The following is a 19,031-nucleotide window of genomic DNA, read 5'->3' as shown; positions in this document are numbered from 1 at the left end:
TTCTACGACCTAAACACTGATCATCCCTTGCATCCTCATTTGAGCTAAAAATTGGTGGTTCTTTTCAAGTGCACGTATGATCGCACCCCACATTGGGGAAGGAGATTGGGGAATTTTGAAAAAAGGAAAAAGAAAAGGGGAAAGGGAACCGCAAATTGGGAAAATTTGATTCCACTTGGGTTCCAATTTTGAAAAAAAAGAAAAGGAAGAGATTTGTCCGCACGGACCGCCTATGTTTCACAAATATGGATGAACAAGGGTCTTTCTCAGTCAGTTAATTCAGATACATGCCAGAAATTTCCCATTAATGAAAGTTTCCTTTCAGAGTTATTGTAAGGAACAGAATAAAAGTCAGGCCCTCTTCTTTTCCAATCAAACATTCTATCCCTAGTTATCCCTTTTGAGCCTTCAGAATAAATTATTTCGTTTGGCGACCCCTGAGAATCGCAAACCCCACACTGGGGCAAGTTTGAGTTGAAAGAGGAAAAGTCTCAAGAAGTGAAAAGTGAAAAGCAACAAAATCAAAAACAAAAAGAAGAAAAGAGAACCTCAGTTCAAAAATAAACTAGGGCAAATTTTTGTGAAAGTTCAAAAGAACGGCAGAAGGCCGAAAAATCAAAAGAAAAAGAAAATGAAAGAGAAAAAGCCTCAATTGAGCATAAATTGGGGCAAATTCTGATTTAACCCTAAAATAGGGTTGGCGTAACAATGCGATCTCAGATTCTTTAAACCACTTTTGAAATTCGCTTTCAAGCCTTAACTTTTCTAAACACCCCACCAGACCCCATTACAATAGCCGAAAGTCCTGACTTCTGTTCTTTGCAATGGCCCTGTCAAGAAAATTTCTGATGCCGGAAAATTTTAGCTGTATTTCTGAATGGCTTGGGTATGGGGTTGACGCTACTCACCATGTGAAAACCCACCAAGTTGAGGGAAAGGAAAAAGAGGCAAAAAGCAAAGCAAGAAAAGTAAGAAAATGCAGAAAAATTCGACGCTGAAGTCCCTGGTGAGTGATGAGAAAAATGCAAACAAAGTTTGAGATCTTTGAGTTTAAAATAGGGACAATTTTGGGAAAATGCGATCTTCGGTGCAATGTTTTTGAAAGTTTTATTCTTTAGCTATCGTTTTCAAGCCACATTACAAGCTCATAAAGTCCATCGTTGACTTATTCCTTCATGACAATCCAAAGTGAGTATTATGCTCATAAGAAATCCATCAATCATTTGTGACCATAAGGGTATAACCAGTTTTCGCATGTTTAGCTATCGTTCCTACCCATTTGTTGCAAGCTTAAAACTTATGTGTTGACTAAGTTTTCTTAAGAAATAAGGGTGACAAACTCTTTGCTTTCACTAAGATGTGATATTGAATGGATTAGATACGATTTGGTCGCAAGAATGAGACAGATTCTGACCTCCCATTTCCTTAGCCATTTCAAAAATAAAGTCACTTGATTGGTCCTGAAAGATGAGCTAACAAGGAATGGTGACCCATTACCCAAAGCATTGATGCTGAAGTGGGGAAGAAATCTTTGGTAATTTGGCGTTATTTTGAGAAATTCATCATGAAATTTGCTATATGAGTTTAAGCAAGACATTCAATTTTCTTCACATGATGTGTTAGGAAAAGCAAATGTTTACTTTGTTCAAATAAATGGAGGGTCATTCAAACAAATTTTTTGCAATTAAATAGGCCTACACTGGGGCAAAATTTTCATGTGAAAAATTTTGCAAAATAGCCCACACTGGGGCAAAATTTTTGTAATACATTTGAGGATGTCAAACCAATCACGCTGTTCTTTCCAAATAAGAAATTTGAATGCATGTCATACTTTGATGAACCCCTTGTACAGGTATTCATGGTTCAAAATGACGAAAAGCATCCAGTGAGGAGGAAGGCCGATACTGCAAAGAGAAGCAAGAAGAAGGAGGGAAAAATGGACCCGACACTGGGGCAAATCATTTTGGAAAAATTCTCTCGGAAAAATCCGGAAAAAGGAAAAAAATCAAAAAATCAAAAAATTCAAAAAATCATCAAAAAGTCAGATCAGGAAGGTCAAAAATCAAAAATCAAGTTTAATTTCTTGTTTCTTGACAAATCAAGTTGAATTTCTTGTTCACGAGATCACGTTGGGCCTGGAGTTCGTGCCGCCAACTTCACAAGATCACGTTGGGCCTGGATTTCGTGCCGCCAACATTCCAAACATCCCGTTGGGCCTGGATTTCGTGCCGCCAACATCCCATTGGGCAGGCTTGGGTTTAATCCCATTGACCAATTCATCACACTGAGGCAAATTTTTAGATAATTTTTCAAACAAGTCTTATACAGTTCTTCATTTTGCATTTTATTTTCATCGCCACTGGAGCGTGGGTTAGTCCCGCCAGTGAGCATTTCATTTATATCGCTACTGGAGCGTAGGGTTAGTCCCGCCAGTAAGCATTTCATTTTCACAGCCACTGGAGCGTGGGTTAGTCCCGCCAGTGAGCATTTCATTTATATCGCTACTGGAGCGTGAGGTTAGTCCCACCAGTAAGCATTTCATTTTATCGCCACTGGAGCGTGGGGTAGTCCCGCCAGTGTGCATTTCATTTTTACAACCACTGGAACGTGGGTCAGTCCCGCCAGTAAACATTTCATTTACATCGCTACTGGAACGTGAGGTTAGTCCCGCCAGTGAGCATTTCATTTTCACAACCACTGGAGCGTGAGGTCAGTCCCGCCAGTGAACATTTCCTTTTTCACCGCCACTGGAGCGTGAAGTTAGTCCCGCCAGTGAGCATTTCATTTATACCGCCACTAGCCGTTGGGGTCAGTCCCACTAGTGCGCCTTTCATCTTACCCTGCCGCTAGCCATGGGTCAGTCCCACTAGCGTGCATTCCATGATTTTTAAATTTTATTCGGGTCTATCCCGTTTTAAATTTCCTGTTCAGGTCTATCCCGTTTTAAATTTCTGTCTGAGTCTATCCCATTTAAATTTCAATTCGGGTCTATCCCGTGGGTCTATCCCATTTACATTTCTGTTTGGGTCTATCCCATTTACATTTCGGTTCGGGTCTATCCCGTGGGTCTATCCCATTTAAATTTCTGTTCGGGTCTATCCCGTGGGTCTATCCCATTTACATTTCGGGTCGGGTCTATCCCATTTACATTTCAATTCGGGTCTAACCCGTGGGTCAATCCCATTTACATTTCTGTTTGGGTCTATCCCATTTAAATTTCTTTCCGGGTCTATCCCGTGGGTCTATCCCACTTAAATTCCTATTCGGGTCAGTCCCATGATTTTCGTTTTATTCGGGCCAGTCCCATGATTTTCATTTTATTCGAGCCAGTCCCATGATTTTCGTTTTATTCAGGCCAGTCCCATGATTTTAAAGCTTATTCGAGTCAGTCCATGATTAAAAGCTTATTCGGGCCAGTCCCATGATTTTAAAGCTTATTCGGGTCAGTCCCATGATTAAAAGTTTATTCGGGTCAGTCCCATGATTAAAAGTTTATTCGGGCCAGTCTCATGATTTTCATTTCATTTGGGTCAGTCCCATGATTTTTATTCTATTTGGGTCAGTCCCTTGATTTTCTTTTTATTCGGGCCAGTCCCATGATTTTCGTTTTATTCGGGCCAGTCCCATGATTTTCGTTTTATTCGGATCAGTCCCATGATTTTCATTTCATTCGGGCCAGTCCCATGATTTTCATTTCATTCGGGCCAGTCCCATAATTTTCGTTTTGTTCGGGTCAGTCCCATGATTTTCGTTTTATTCGGGCCAGTCCCATGATTTTCATTTTATTTGGGTCAGTCCCATGATTATTAAAACTTGTTCGGGTCAGTCCCGTTTGAGAATTCCTGTTCGTTGGAATCATTTTGCAGCCAAATAACACAGGTAAGTATTTGGTGTCTACTTCTTTGTCTCAAGTTTTTTCAAAACTCAGACAAAGAGGAGCAAACTGTAGACACCAAATTTTTAGCGTAATTTCATTTACTATTTAATTCTTAGTTTTTATTTGTCGTGTTAAGTTTTATTCACTTTTTAGTTTTTATTTTTTTATTTTTATTTTTATTTTAAACTTTCTAGCATAAAATTTCTCGAAAAAGAAAAAAAGAAGAAAGAAAAACATTCAAAAATATGATTTAGTTGTTTGTGATTTAATTTCAATGTTTTCTTGAAAAAAAAAATGTACGCGACTTGCAAGCTGCGTATTGTCGCAGCTTGCAAGGAAGGACTGGGCAGCTCCTTTAGCTGCAATTTTAGGAGAGATAGCTGAGGGTTTTAGGTTTGTGGTTCCCCCATATAAAAGGAAAGAGATAGCCGCAGCTGGAGGGGGGCATTAAGTGGCGGCTGCTAGAAAGGAAAACAAAACAACAACGGGGAAGTTTTTTGGCAGAGCTTCAGGCAAACAAAAACAGGGAGGGAAGAAAGAGATCAAAAAGCTTGAGAGAGGTGACGGCTGAGATATTGGGGAGAGGGGGCGGCTGCAAAATCTGAGAAAACAAAAAGAAAAGAAAGACCAGAAAGAGGAGAGCATACAGAGAGGTTTTGGAGAGCAAGCTGACGGCTAAGAAAAAAAGAAAAATCAAGAGGGCATCAAAGGGAGGCTAACGACCGCTAGGGAAAGGGACGGAGAGGAGATAGGAACGGCGGACAACTAAGAGAAAAGTTCTGAGGGGCGGCTAAGAAAATTGAGAGAAAAGAAAGGAAGAACAAGAAAAGCAAGAACAGGCAAGGGTTTAGGAAGAAACCGACAACTTAACAAGAAAAGAGGTGATCGAGAATCTAGAGGGCAATCGCAGCAGAAAGGTGGAACTTTTCCCAGTTTTGCTTGGCCTGTGTCAGTGATTCATTGCTCCTCTATCCAGGCGCTGTTTGTCTACGGTTCAAGAGAGTGAAGGTAACCTTTCATTTTTTTTTGGTCATGAATCATCAGGCTGTTATTTGAATGTTAAATCGTTTTGTTGCCAAATTTGCGGTGAGTTTTCTTCCTTCACGTTTTATTTGTGCATCTTGAGAGGTGGTGGATCTGTGTCATGGCTGTCGTCTTGGATGTCTGCTGATGAAGCTGTAAACTTTAGTTGGTTTCGGATGAGATCACCATAGATTTCATCCGAAACAGAAGCCAATCGCTTTTTCCCCCATGCATTCTCCATGTTTTCCTTTTGCTTTGTTTAAAAATGGTCCGTGTATCATTTTGTTTTGGCTGTTAGGACCCTTTAAGAGTCAGATTTAGAGTCTACTGCAACAAGCTTCAAGCTTTTGGCTTGTTGCAGCCACTTTGTTTTCCTTGGTTGCTGAATTTGCAGCGGGTCTGGCATGTTTGACGTGATGTGTTCTGGGTTGGTTTATTGGAAGTGTGGATTGAAGTTTTAGAAGTTTGTTTTGGAGATTAGATTTGTTTGGGTGTTTTTGGTAATGCATACCTGTTTTGTAATCTATTCCTTCATGACTGTCTTGGCACTAAAACTTCCGAGAAGGAACGGCATTTCTGGGTTTGAAATTTGCATGATTGGGTGTTGAATGTTATGTTTCCTTGTTTATGATCGAAGCTTGATGTTTGATAGAATATTAGCTGTGTTGGGATAGAAATTTCCATTGGATTAAACGCAGTCATGGTAAAGAACCAAACCATGAAAATTGCAGCAGGCTCCATCTTCTAAACTGCAGGAACTTTTCTCATGTTTTTTGCATAAAGCTGCGTTTTTAACTCTTGGTGGTTCCCATAAGAATCTGAGTTCATGTTGGATTGTTTCTGGTTTAATTTTGCATTTACTTCGATCATACATGGCTGCTCTCCCAGTCTCTTGTGCTTTTAGTTTCTTTCCCACATTGTTACTCCTATCCAGGTTGTAGTTTCTTTTTGGGTTTCTTATTGTGCAGCAGATTTGCATGATGTCTTGCTAAGTTTTCTGTTTGGTTTAGTGAAATTGGTTGCTTAGTTTGAATTTATGATGTTGGGTTGGAAATAAATCAAGGCTTGCCATGAATCTTGCTGGCCGAAAGTTTCTTGGAGCTGCATTTTTGCAGCAGAATTTATTGTAGAAAACTTCCCTAGTTGCCGAATCCTTTTTAGCAGAGGTCTTGGTTCGAATTCTGGTTTGCATGCATAAAATTTATGTCAATGATGGTTATAGAGAAATGGATGAGGCTTGGGCTCTGTTTATAATGTTTTGGTCATTTTTCTGGTTTGTTATCAAGTTGCAAGCTTGCAGCGGATATGGTAGAAGCAAAACAGCTTCATTTGGCCGAAAGATTGAGTTTGCATGCATGAAAACTTCAAAAACTAATTGCCCTTTTACCCCTCAAGTCCCTCTTTGTTTTACTATGACCCAACCAATTGAGTAATGTCCTCAATTCGGTCCTTGGTAGTTTTACTTCTATGACTTCATTGCTTGCTTTGCTTCAATTAATTACCATGCTTTGTCAATTGCACTTAAGTCATGACTTTAGGAGCTTTACGATCAAGTGAGCTTTGTATTTGCGCATTTCTTTTAGTTTTTCTCAATTAAAGTGGTACCTTGACCTTTTTATTGTTTTGAAGCCATTTTTCTTTCATTTGGACACCACTCCAAGGGAGGTATAATTTCTTTTATCTTTTTTGTCTCTCCCCTATGTGATCCAACGTGCTAAGTGAGAATTGCATGTCTACTTGCTTCCCTTGCTTTTCCTTAATTCCTTTTATTTATTTCATTTTTACCTTTGCTTTTTATTTAAGTTATTCTTTATGGGGTATGTGTACACCTCTTGGCTTGTAATAGATAGGGCTTGTGTAGACACCAAATTTTGAATTAATGCTTTGTGTTTAGATGATTTGCGTTTTAGTTCATTATGTGTTTGTCTAGCCCTTTTAGGTTTTATTTTATTTTAGTTTTATTCCCTTTTTAGTTTTAGTTGTTTTTGTAGTTTTTATTTTGTAAGTTTAGCGTAGAATTTTTAGAGAAAAAAAAGGAAAAGTGAAAAATGAAAAAAGGGGAAAAAGAAAATCATGAAAAAGAGGAAAAAAGGAAAATTGTTCACAAAAATACGTTCAAATTCAATCTTTTGGCATTTCGGTTTATTTTTGTTAATTTATTTTTGAAAAAATGGAAAATGATGAAAAATGGAAAAATGAAAGAAAAGGTCGAAAATGGTAATTTTGTTATTTTTAGTTTGTTTATTTTGATTAAAATTGTTGTTTTGTTATTATTTAGTTTTATTTAGTTTACTATTATTTTTGTTAAATCATTAATTTTTAAAAAAAAAAAAAAAAAAGAGAGAAGCCAAAAGCTGCATTTTTGCCGCAGCTTGCAAATGAAAGTTGCGGGAGGTCCTGGGGGAAATTTTTGGCTGAAGAGGCCAGGTGTCTAGGACACCTGGAGGGGGGATGAATCTAGAAGGAGGGGGGCTAGGTTTTTGAGCTAACAGAGAGAGAGTCGGTGGGCTAGAGAGAAACAGATCGGGGGAGACGGCTAAGAAAATCAGAAAAAAAGGCTTGCGGCTGGGAGAAGGGGAAGGTTAACAGTGAAAAGAAAGGAACCAAGGGGATTGAAGGGGACGGCTGGATAAAAAAGGGATTGAAAATCCGGGGCTGAAAAAAAAGGGAAAGGGGATAGATAGAGTGAGAGAAGGATAGCTGAGGGAGTTTCGAGAGGAAGCTAAGAGTGGAGTTTATGATGGCTGGATGAGAGGAAGGGAGAAATCTGAGAGCAAAAGAAAAGAAAAGGGGCGCCGCAAGAGGAAAAGAGATGAGGAAGGGGAAGATCGGACATCGGGCTAGATAAAAACAGCAGCGAGAGGAAAAGAAAAACACTAGAGGGCTTGAAGGCTGAGAAAGCTTGAAGGAGGAGGAGAACCAAGAAGGTCACGGCTGGGCAAAGCTTTGAGGTCTCTGGTCAAATCAAAAAGAACGAAGAGGGTTGCTACTCAAGTTTTTGCCGATAAAATTCATCAGAAAAACAACGCTGTAAGGTTCTTTCTTGACTTTATCCTATGGACAATCTTTGTTACTAAATCTGTGTCTATGAAATCAGGGGTTTACTTGGTGTTTTTGATTGTCTCTCTTGATTTTGAGTCCGTGAGCATGGAAAAGTCTGGATTACAGTAGCTATTTCCTTACCGATAGTCGTAAAGCTGCGATCTTTTGTTCCTAGGTTACGGGATATACTTTGTTGGGTTCCAAATCTGTTCGACGTTGTTATTTTGTTCCTGGACTGCATTTTAGTAGCAAGATGTCATCTTTGAAAGGAAAGGGCATTTATACGACCAGCTCCTCTGAAAATGTATCTAAGTTCATGCGCTGCAATTTGCAAAAAGAAACCCAGCAACCAGAAATCTTGCAATAAAGTGTAATATTTGGCTTGTTTGATGATTGGGGTTGCATCCTGTGGTTGTTTTGGGTTCAAAGTTGATGTTTTGTTGGTAATGTTTCACAGCAAGTTGTAGAAAAAATTCCTGCTGCATTTTTCCCATTCTTTTGCTGTTTAGCTCCTTTTATCCCTGTCGGTCTGCTTAGACTTCTTGCTTTAAAACTGCAACAAAATTTAGCTATTGTTTTAGTTGATAGCTGAGAGTTAAATCCAGATATCTAGTGAACCTGTTTGCCTGATGAGATGGAGAGAAAGTCATGGCAGAAATGGTGTAGGAATCTTAAAAAAAGTTGCAGCAGCCTTTTGTTTTTTTTTCCTTCTTTTTTTCTTTACATGTTTTGCATGATTTTCCAAAATTTGGCATGAATGTTTGCTGGAAAATGCAGAGCAGGATTGTCGAGCCATTTTGCATTGAATTCTCCAGCATTTGCATGTTTTTTCCTTTCTTTTCTGGTTTGAAATACGCATGGCTCAAAGCTGCCAAAGTTTGCGGCAGAAATTTGCAGATTCCAGCTTTCATTTGCAGCTCAAAGTAAAGAAAAGAATGGTCCTTCTACGTATACATGCATGAAATCAAAAGGAAAAATTACATTTTTGCCCCCCCAAGCTGCTATAATTCATTCAATTGGGTCCCTGTTCTTGTTACATCTAAACCCTTCAAGTTGCCCTTTGTTCTGCATTGGCCCAGAGAATTAGATAATTTAACCAATTTTTGTCCTTTTAAATGTTTCCTTCTTTAATGCGATTTTTGGTGACTTTGGATAGATTAATTTTGGGGTTTAATGCATAATCAGAGGTTAGCAATTTTTAGTTGGGTTTTATCTTGTTGGACTTTTCATAAAAATAAAATTTGGTTTGATTTGGACTTTTTTTTTTGTTTGGGCTCAAGCAAGTGGTTTTAGTTTATTTTGTTGGGTTTCTGACGCGGGTTTAGGAAGATAGAGCCCAACACTTTTTGTTGGGTTTTAGAATTGGGTTTGTGATTTAATTGGATCATTCTTAGGATCAGAATATTAGACTAGCCCATTTGCTTTGCTTGGTTTTCTGTTGGGCCAAGTGAGTCTGGTCCAAACAAATAAAATGGCCCAACAGTTTGCTTGATTAAAAATCTGATAATTGAAGTTGCGAATCAGTCCCTGAATTTCTCTTTAATTGTACTATGGCCCTGAATATTTTCAACCTCTTTCAATTGGGTCCTTATTTTAATTGCACATAAGTCCTTGGACTTTATTTTTTCTTTAAATCTGGCCCCAAATTTTGTCAATCTTTGCAATCAAGTCCTTTCTTCTTTTGACTTCTTAAATGTGGGTTGTTGACATGATTTAATTGATTCAAATTCATGTTTATTTTTTATCCTTTGTGATTATTTGCCAAATAAATTGGTACCTTGACCATTTCTTTTATTTTGGAGGATAAATAAGTTGATTTCACTCCATTAGAGCTTCATTTCAAGGGCGGTATATTTTCTTTTATCCCTTTTTGTGTCTCTCCTATGTGAACCAACGTGCTACGTGAGAAATACATGTCTACTTTGCTTTTTTAGCCTTTCCTTAATTTCTTTTATTTATGTCATTTACTTTTGTTTTTTTTATTTATTTAAGTTATTCTTTATGGGGTATGTGTACACCTCTTGGCTTGTAATAGATAGGGTTTGGAGGTGCATTCGATGAAGAGCTGTTGAAGACTTGTGCCTAACTAGCAAATGTAATAGTTAGGGCCTTAATCACCTTATGTGTCTTGCATGTCTATGTGCTATATGTTTAATCGTTTTCTTAGGTTTTGGCATTTAGATATGCATGCTAAGTGTTATGTGCTATGTGATTGACATGTCTACTCGCTTTCCATATCCCTGAATGAATGTGATGGATGAATGTACGTTTCCACTAGTCCAACGCTAGTCGGAATTCATAGAATGGGCTAGTCCAACGCTAGACCCTTAGGGATTTTCCTTCGTTAGTACATATTTGCGTGATCATTACATGTCATGCATTTTAGTTTACCATTTGGCATGCCCCTCGAACCCCTTTTCCTTTCATTTTAGGATTTTTGCATTTCATGCTAGTTATAGGGTTCATTTGCTTGAGAGTCCCCTTAAATATGGGATATAGACGAGTGTGGCTTTTTCTAAGCCTTAGCACGCTTGTATCCTCTCTATCAAAGGGCAAATTGAGTCACGATTTAGGTCTCCCCGTACCCATTATGCATGAATTCCCTAGGTTCATGCATCCACTCTATCATTGCACTTTCATTTCTTCTCTCATTTGCACACGTACATCTTTTTATCCCATCACTTGCACACATGCACTTCATATTACCATTGCACATACCATACCTTGCCCACTCACGTGCACATTTTCACTTATGCATCTTTGTTTTTTATTACTTTTTCAAACTCATGCCTTCACATTGCATACATGCATTCCCTTCATTTGCATCCCACTTGCATTATTCGTGACTTCTTCAAAGGATCGTTATTGGGCTTCACAATTAATGTGATTGGCACCACTCAACCTTTGAAGGGAAATTTCCCCCAATACCCCTAGGTCTAGGGTTTGCATTCACGTAGTGCATCCAAATGTAATAAATTCTTTGGTTAAAACAAGAAAATCTTTGATTAAATCATGCAACTAGCCTTGGCTAGGTCGAAGGGGTGCCTTGGATTTTTATCCTTGCCTTCCCCTTCGTCAAATGTGACTCCCGAACCTTTTTCATTGGTTTACGTGGACTAGGAGTCGTTTAAAAGGGGTTTCTTATAACTTTTTCCTAAAAAATTCATTTTTAGGTGACTTGGTACACCTTAACTCATTACCAAGTGGCGACTCCCATTTTTTCAAAAACCCTTTTTAAACTATAATTTTGGGTCAAATCGTCGCATTTTCAAACCCCCATTTAGACCCATTTTTCTTTTAAATCACGATTCATTTTCCAATCACAAAATACATTTTTAAACCATTTATTCATTTTTCCAAAAAAATGGGGCGCGACAGTTGGCGACTCCACTGGGGATATTCGAGAGTCCAAGCAATCGATTTAGTCAATTCTTTTCTTCTTTTAACCTTTTCATTTATCACATTGGATGTTTAGGATTGCATTTTTCCCTTTTTTTTTAGGATTTTTGCATTTCGCGTATCAACTCACTTCCTCACACATTCGCCTACGATTGTTTGGATGGATGGATGATTTATTTATGTATGATTTCGCGCTTTGCATTGCATTTGGGGGGGGTGTGTGTCACCCTTAGAGCCTTGCGATTGGTTCTCGACCCCTTCCCTCAAAATAGGGAACACTTCATACGTGCACGTTTACTTATTGTTATCCCACTTTATTTTATTTTTCGTGGGCGCTACCCCACACCGCCTTGTAGGATTAGGATCGATTGCCTTGGGTAGGCGGCTGGTGTGCGCTGCGCCCATAGCGCTACCTAAGGGATCACTCGAGCCACCGACCAAGGGCCTTGGGGGTGATGACCCTTCGCCTTTAGGTCTGAAGGCTTGGGAGCCGAGACTTATCGAGTCTAGTTGCATTAGTTAGCCCCAGCCTCATGCATCCATGTTAGCATTTTCCTAGGTTAGAGTTAGTCTCACCCTCTTTTAAGCACATTAGGCACGAGGGAAGGGGTTCCACCCCTTTTACTTGCTTTTATTGTATTTCTTTTCTTAATTGCTTCCAATGTGTTATGTGAACTATCAATTGCACTAACCATTCTTTTGTTTTCTTGGATTGCATTCATGGGCCTTAGCAATAAGAGGCCTTTTGGCACTCTTTTAGTGACTTACCCACTAGATGACTCACATGTTTAAATTTCAGTTATTACACTTGATTTTCAATAAATACATTTCATTTTTAGACCTTTTCCCCCCGATGCATTATTTATGCCCTTTAGGCCATATTTGTTGCATATTTACACTGCCTTAATAAATGGCATCATGCATAAGCCCTAGAAAGGGAATGCCATTTAGGCGATCCCGTGCTAGGAATAAACCACCTTGTGTCTCGGATACTTAATCCAAAGAGACTTGCACGTTTACATTTTGTACCATCCAAAGGGGTAGTGCACAAGGTAAGGTAGGATCCGATCATTTTCATAGAGTAATCTTTGGAATATGAGCATCTAATAATCACTTTTTGGCCATTTCATCAAAAATTGGTAAAAATCCCTTGCGTAAAGGACATTAATTTGAAGAAATTCACAAATAATTCCTTATCGTTGAGACGATAAATAAATTGAGGCCAAATCGTGATTTTAGAAGGCTCATAGACTAATTTTCTGAAACCACCAATGGCCGGCCGATTCAGTCGATCCATTTTGTCAATTCATAATCAATTTTGAATAAATCGTCAATTCATTTGACCAATTTACCCTTTTTAGGGTCATTTGACCAATTTACCCTATTTAGGGTCATTTGGTCAATTTTGAATAAATCGTCAATTTATTTGACCAATTTACCCTTTTTAGGGTCATTTGACCAATTTACCCTATTTAGGGTCATCTGGTCAATTTTGAATAAATCGTCAATTTATTTGACCAATTTACCCTTTTTAGGGTCATTTGACCAATTTACCCTTTTTAGGGTCATACGGTCGATTTTGAATAAATCGTCAATTCATTTGACCAATTTATCATTTTTAGGGTCATTTGACCAATTTACCCTTTTTAGGGTCATCAGGTCGATTTTTGAAAAATCATCCATTCATTTGACCAATTTACCCTTTTTAGGGTCATCCAGCCGATCTTTGGATAAGTCATCAATTCATTGGACCAATTTACCCTTTTAGGGTGATTTGGTCGATTTTTGCATAAGTTATCAATCTCCATTTCATTTCATTTGGCTAATTCACCCATTGGTAGGGCAATCGAACCAATTTTGAATAAATCAAGTTTTCATTTAGTCCATTTGTCCAATCTACCCTTTCTAGGGTTATTCGGTCAATTTTTGAATAAATCAATTTCATTCAATTCATCTGACCAATTTACCCTTTCTAGGGTCATACGGTCGATTTTGAATAAATCATCATTTCACTCAATGCGTTTGATCAATTGATTTCATTTAGTTCATTTGATTCATTTAATTCATTTTTTAGGGTTATCCATTCGATTTTGAATAAATAATCAAATTTCATTCAATGCATTTGACCATTTTATCCTTCTTAAGGTAATCTAGTCAATTTTTGAATAAACCATCAATTTCATCCTATGCATTTGACCAGATTTCCCTCTCTTAGGGTTTCGGTCTAAGGTTCACTGAATGACCTAGTCTAAACATTGCAATCTCTTTTACACGTCATTTTTTGTGTCAATCAAGGCAAGCAATCCATTCGGACTTTGTCCTAATTTTTAGGACAAATGTGTCTTTTCACTCCAATTGGAGGCCAAATCTTTCAAATCATTTTTTTTTTCACCCAATCAACTGATCGGATTCATCAGGTATTGTATGGTGCCTACCCTAGAGGATTGCATTTTCATGCTAGGCCTACCCTTGGCACGAAAAGGGTTCCCCCATAGGACATGCATACCGATTTTGCAGTCTTGCTTACTAACTCGGGTTATTTTTCTTTTGTTTTTCCCCTTCCCCTGCATTCATGAAAATGTGTTTCAATAAGGTGAAAATATTTTTCTATATCTGATAACAATTTTTGATCCGATAAAGTTCGAAAAGTATTATTTGATTCTTGGGCAGATCCTACAATGGAAACGTGAAAGATCCATCTGAAAGCTCTAGGCTAAGAGCTTCTAAGAGATTCCATAATTGTTTTTCAAAGAAAAGTCTGTATATTGGATTTTGTTAATGCATTTTTCTTCCAAAAAAGAAAGCAGTCAGAAAGTGTATATATGGGGAGCTCTTTAGAAGTTTTCTTCTCTCATTTGTTTTGTAAATAAACGGGAATTTTGTTTTAAGCTTTTTCAGCAATAAAGTTTTGGACAATTATTGTTTTGTATATATTCATGTACACTTCATTCTTTTGCATTGAAGATTTCATGATGAATTTCAAGAAATAAGACTAAAATTGAGATTTTTCAACCTCCAACCTGAAAATTCACAAGTGTATGCTTTCTAAAATCCTTGCGTACACTAGATTGGGGATCTGAGTTACACAATAAACGTGCTCAAAAAATAAGAGTGGTCACTCAAAAGACCCAATGAGATACCTTTTCTCCTTCATTGCACATTCATATTTTTGTCACTTCTATTGACCCCAAAATAAAATCAGTCACATTGACTGATAAATCGCAAATTGGAGCGAACTTTGCTTAGAAAGATGCCCATCGGTTTAACCAGAATCAATTCACATCTAAGTGAAAGCAAAAATGTGCATTATTCTTGTTTGTTTTGAAAATTTAGAATGATACTTCAAGCGTTCATTTCTCTATCCATACAGATTTTATCAGTTGCTCTCCCCTTTGAGCCTTTGAAAGAATAAATTCGTTTCAAATAAGAGTCTTAAATCTCACTACCCTACATTGGAAAATTTTCAAATATAAAAAAGGGAATGAATTTTCAATGAGCAATCTGTTACTTTGGTTATCATGGAGCGTAAGAATGATGCTTTGGCCATCGTTTCTACAATCTAAACACAATTTACCCCTTGCATCCTCATTTGAGCTAAAATCGGTGGTTCTTTTCGAGTGCACCTATGATCGCACCTCATATTGGGGAAAGGAGATTGGGGAGATTTGATTTTTACTTGGGCTTCAATTTTGAACAAAGAAAAAAGAGAGAAAAGAGAAGGAAAAAAGGTTGTCCGGTGGATTCTCTATGTTTCACGGATATGGACGAACAGAAGTCATCCTCAGTCAGTTCATTCAGATACATGCAAAAATTTTCGCATTAACGAAGGTTTCCTTTCAGCGTTATTGTAAGGAACAGAATAAAGGTCAGACCCTCTTCTTTTCCGATCAAGCATTCTATCCCTAGTTATCCCTTTTGAGCCATCAGAATAAATTATTTCGTTTGGCAACCCCTGAGAATCGTAAACCCCACACTGGGGCAAGTTTGAGTTGAAAAGGGAAAAGTTCCCAGAAGTGAAAAGTGGAAAGCCACAAAATCAAAAGCAAAAGAAGAAAAGAGAACCTCAGTTCAAAAATAAACTGGGGCAAATTTTGTGAAAGTTCAAAAGAATGGCAAAGGGCCAAAAAATCAAAGAAAAAAGAAAATGAAAGTGAAAAGCCTCAATTGAGCATAAACTGGGGCAAATTCTGACTTAGCCCTAAAATAGGGTTGGCACAACAATGCGATCTCAGATTACTTAAACCACTCTTGAAATCTGCCTTCAAGTCTTAACTTTTCTAGCACCCCACCTGACCCCATTACAAAAGCCGAAAGTCCTGACTTCTGTTCTTTGCAATGGCCCTGTCAAGAAAATTTCTGATGCCAGAAAATTTTAGCTGTATTTCTGAACTGCTTGGGTATGGGGATGACGCTATTCATCGTGTGGAAACCCATCAGCTCGAGGGAAAAGAAAAGAGGCGAAAGAAAAACGAAAAAAAGGAAAAGAAAATGCAGAAAAATTCGACGTGGAAGTCCCTGGGGAATGATGAGAAAATCCAAACAAAGTCTGAAATCTTTTGAGTTCAAAATACGGACAATTTTTGGAAAAAGGCGATCTATGGTACAATATCCTTGAAAGTCTTATTCTTTAACTATCGTTTTCAAGCCACATTACAAGCCAATAAAGTCCATCGTTGACTTATTCCTTCATGACAATCCAAAGGGAGGATCATGCTCATAAGAAATTCATCAAATCATTTGTGATCATAAGGGTATAACCCTTTTCCACATGTTTAGCTATCACTTCTGTCCATACGTTACAAGCCTAGAAGCTTGCATGTTGACTACGTTTTCTTAAGAAATGAGGGTGACAAACTATTTGCTTTCACTAAGATGTGACATTTGATGGATTCCATACAACTGGGGCACAAAAATGAGACAAATTCTGACTTCCCATTTCCTTAGCCATTTCAAAAATAAAGTCGCTTGATTGGTCCCGAAAAGATGAGCCAACTGAAAATGGTGACTCATTACCCAAAGCACAGATGCTAAAAATGAGGAAGAAATCCTCTGTGATTTGGTTTTATTTCAAAAAATTCGTCATGAAGTTTTTCTTTTTGGAAACATAGTTTCTTACTATGTTCAGTAAATGGAAAGTCATCCAAACAAATTTTTGCAATTAAATGGCCCATACTGGGGCAAATTTTTGTTATGAGATTTCGTGAAAACAAGCCCACACTGGGGCAAAATTTTTATAGTTCATTTGAGGATTTCGTCCAAGAATCAAATAATGCATTTTTCAAATCAATCACGCTGTTTCTTTTCATGAAATTCAAGTGCATGTCATATTTTTGTAAGCCCCCTGTGCAGGTATTCATAGTTGAAATCGACGAACAAGCACCTGGTGATGTGAAAGGCCAACGCCGAAGAAAGAAAAGAAAGAAGGGAAAAAGGGCCCTACACTGAGGGCAAATTATTTTGAAAAAGATTCTCTCGAAAATTCAAATTTCAAAAGTCAAAAATCAAGTTCAAATTCTTGTTTCTTGAAAAATCAAATTTAATTGATTGTTTCTTGGCAAATCAAATTCAATTTCTTGACCAATTGGATGGCAGGACTGGGTTTTATCCCGCTGACCGCTTATCTCGGCAGGACCGGGTTTTATCCCGCTGACCGCTGACTTCGGCAGGACCGGGTTTTATCCCGCTGACCGCTCACTTCGGCAGGACCGGGTATAATCCCGCTGACCGTTTTTATCAAATTGGGACCGGGTTTTATCCCGCCAATCTCGGCAGGACCGGGTTTAATCCCGCTGACCGCTTATCTCACATTGGGACCGGGTTTTATCCCGCCAATCTCGGCAGGACCGGGTTTAATCCCGCTGACCGCTTATCTCACATTGGGACCGGGTTTTATCCCGCCAATCTCGGCAGGACCGGGTTTAATCCCGCTGACCGTCCACACCCCGTCAGGCTCAGATGTCGTTTCACTGACCAATTCATCACTGGGGCAAATTATTTCCACAAGTCTCTCTCAATCAAAAAATCAAAAAATCAGCAAAAGAAAGAACGAAAAATCAAAAAATCGGAAAAAAAATCAATCAAAATCAAATCAAATTCAAATTCCTATTTCTTGAAAATCCATTTTTCATTTCTTGTTGGCAAAGCTTAGTGTCCGCCACGCACCTTTCCATTCCCCACTCTTGACAACCACGTTTCATTTCAACCGCCGTTAGCATCGAGTCTATCTCACTAACGTGCGTGTTTTCATTCGACCGCCGTTAGCATCGAGTCTATCTCACTAACGTGTGTGTTTTCCTTTCTACCGCCGTTAGCATCGAGTCTATCTCACTAACGTGCGTGTTTTCATTTCTACCGCCGTTAGCATCGAGTCTATCTCACTAACGTGCGTGTTTCATTTCTACCGCCATTAGCATCGAGTCTATCTCACTAACGTGCGCGTTTTCATCCTACCGCCGTTAGCATCGAGCTTATCTCACTAACGTGCGCGTTTTCATCCCACCAACACTCCATCTCACTTCAATTCATCTAATTTTACATTTCTGTCCGGGTCTATCCCGTGGGTCTATCCCAAATTTAAATTTCTGTCCGGGTCTATCCCGTGGGTCTATCCCAAATTTACATTCCAGTCCGGGTCAGTCCCGTTTAAATTCTGTTCGGGTCAGTCCCGTTTAAATTCTGTTCGGGTCAGTCCCGTTTAATTTCTGTTCGGGTCAGTCCCGTTTAAATTCCTGTTCGAGTCACGTTTAAATTCTGTTCGGGTCAGTCCCGTTTTAATTCTGTTCGGGTCAGTCCCGTTTAAATTCTGTTCGGGTCAGTCCCGTTTAAATTCTGTTCGGGTCAGTCCCGTTTTAATTCTGTTCGGGTCAGTCCCGTTTAAATTCTGTTCGGGTCAGTCCCGTTTAAATTCTGTCCGTTTAAATTCTGTTCGGGTCAGTCCCGTTTAAATTCTGTTCGGGTCAGTCCCGTTTAATTCCTGTTCGGGCCAGTCCCATTTTTAATTTTTGTTCGGGCCGGTCCCGCTTTTAATTTCCTGATCTAAATCAATTACACTTTAAGTTTTGTCAAGAGGGGTCAGTCCCCATTTCTAAAAACGTCCACCGTTCATGACGTTCGCCACCAGATAAAGCAGGTAGGTATTTGGTGTCTACTTCTTTGTCTCAAGTTTTTTCAAAACTCAGACAAAGAGGGGCAAACTGTAGACACCAAATTTTGAATTAATGCTTTGTGTTTAGATGATTTGCGTTTTAGTTCATTATGTGTTTGTCTAGCCCTTTTAGGTTTTATTTTATTTTAGTTTTATTCCCTTTTTAGTTTTAGTTGTTTTTGTAGTTTTTATTTTGTAAGTTTAGCGTAGAATTTTTAGAGAAAAAAAAGGAAAAGTGAAAAATGAAAAAAGGGGAAAAAGAAAATCATGAAAAAGAGGAAAAAAGGAAAATTGTTCACAAAAATACGTTCAAATTCAATCTTTTGGCATTTCGGTTTATTTTTGTTAATTTATTTTTGAAAAAATGGAAAATGATGAAAAATGGAAAAATGAAAGAAAAGGTCGAAAATGGTAATTTTGTTATTTTTAGTTTGTTTATTTTGATTAAAATTGTTGTTTTGTTATTATTTAGTTTTATTTAGTTTACTATTATTTTTGTTAAATCATTAATTTTAAAAAAAAAAAAAAAAAGAGAGAAGCCAAAAG

General features: G+C 38.2%; 1 long non-coding RNA gene across 1 annotated transcript; it reads left to right on the top strand.

Annotated features, from left to right (window-relative positions):
- Positions 1-7,252: 7,252 nt before the first annotated feature.
- On the top strand, positions 7,253-10,881 carry LOC140035346 (uncharacterized). Its single transcript, XR_011839482.1, has 2 exons — positions 7,253-7,930; positions 8,118-10,881. It is a non-coding gene; the product is annotated as an uncharacterized lncRNA (long non-coding RNA).
- The last annotated feature ends 8,150 nt before the right edge of the window (positions 10,882-19,031 follow it).

This window comes from Coffea arabica, chromosome 2c (assembly GCF_036785885.1).
Source record: "Coffea arabica cultivar ET-39 chromosome 2c, Coffea Arabica ET-39 HiFi, whole genome shotgun sequence".
NCBI lineage: Eukaryota > Viridiplantae > Streptophyta > Magnoliopsida > Gentianales > Rubiaceae > Coffea > Coffea arabica.
This window is presented reverse-complemented; position numbering and strand designations above follow the sequence as displayed.